Source organism: Capsicum annuum, chromosome 1 (genome assembly GCF_002878395.1).
Source record: "Capsicum annuum cultivar UCD-10X-F1 chromosome 1, UCD10Xv1.1, whole genome shotgun sequence".
NCBI lineage: Eukaryota > Viridiplantae > Streptophyta > Magnoliopsida > Solanales > Solanaceae > Capsicum > Capsicum annuum.
Window position 1 is genome coordinate 89,682,741 of NC_061111.1, and position 1,645 is coordinate 89,684,385.

At 28.4% G+C, this 1,645-nt stretch overlaps 1 pseudogene; it reads right to left on the minus strand.

The window, feature by feature from the left end:
- LOC107856913 overlaps positions 1-1,259 on the minus strand; it is a 17,012-nt pseudogene extending 15,753 nt beyond the window's left edge.
- Between the last annotated feature and the right edge of the window lie 386 nt (positions 1,260-1,645).

Here is a 1,645-nt window from a genome sequence, read left to right on the forward strand (position 1 = left end):
GGGGGGGGGGTTTAGAGAGTGAGAGAGAATTGGGAAAGTGACTTAGAGAGAGATGAGTTATATGTTAATATAATAACTTTTCCTACTACTTCAGTCGGAAAGTGATTTAATAAAATTAATTATTTAAAATTTTGGACTACAACGGTCGGTTATATATAATATATTTAAGTAATTGTTTATATTTCCAACTACATTAGTCGAAAATACAAGTTTAATAATTTGTTTAAATAATTATTTTATTGTTGTATAAGGTTCTGAGTAAAATAATTTGTTTATTTATATTTTCGACTACAATATTCAGAAATACATATTTAATAGTTAAAAATTATTTAATTTTTATATAAGGGTATAATATATATTTAATAATATATTTATTTAATTATTTATTTTTCGACTACAGTAGTCAGAAATAAATATTTTATAATTTATTTAAATAGTTATTTATTTTTTGTATAAGGATCTGATTATATATTAAATAATATACTTATTTAATTATTTTAATTTCCGACTACAATGGTCGGAAATGAATATTTAATAATTTATATAATTAATTATTTAATTTCCGTATAAGGGCATAATTATATATTTAGTAATATATTTATTTTATTATTTTTATTTTTGACTACAGTAGTTGGAATATACATTTCCCGCAATTTTTCATCAAACATTCTGACTGTTCTAGTCACAAATACTATCAGAATAATATTTTGTAAAAAATAAAAATAAAAAAGTATATTTTCGACTGAAGTAGTCAAAAATTTCCGACTACTTTTTTCAGTTGGAAATTTTCAGTCGAAAAATAGAAATTTTCTGGTAGTGTATTGGATTCTAACAAATTAGTATCTTGTCAGTTCAATTCTTCGAATCAAAATCAACGTCACTAGAGATATGGTATATGATATTGCTCGAGCTCTTCAAAAATGTTGTTATACCCATGCTAGATTCTCAAATAATGCACTATTTTTGAGCGATCCGGCGTGCAATCTATGGGCATCTTTTTAAGAGTTCGAGCAACATAGGAGAAATGTACTTCCATTAAGCCACAGAGTAAGGGGGAGTGATGCTGCACTTTCTGAATCTGCTTCAACAAAATAATAAAATAGAGCTTTACCCTTTTGAGAATTTGTAACAATATAACCAAAATACTGTTTGAAAAAAATATTTGGAGGCTGCCTAGGAAGAGAAGCTCTAAGCTCAGAAATTAATTTCAAGTAGAAGAAAGAAGAAAAGATAGTGAAGACACAGAACCATGGAACCATTTTCAGATTTTTTTAAAAAAAGTGATTGTGTGTATCAACAAGTGGAAGCACGATAATTGTACATTAATATTAAGTTATTAGTTGATAAAGTACGCCATGAGGATTTAAATATTACATCAACCTTTAAATATGCAATGCTACTACCAAGAAGATTGGATTCACAGTTTCACGCCTACTTAAAAGAAATGCCGTTCAACTGTGGTTGGCGAAATAGTCTACTTTTACTCTTTGTTTTAAGTAAGCCTCTTTGTTACAAGACTGGAACACTTTTGCTCTTATTTTGCACTCGTTAGCTGACAAAGAAAACGACAGCCTGGTGCACTGAAGTTACCACTATACGAGGGGTCCGAGGATGGGTCGGACCACAAGGATCTATTGTACATAGT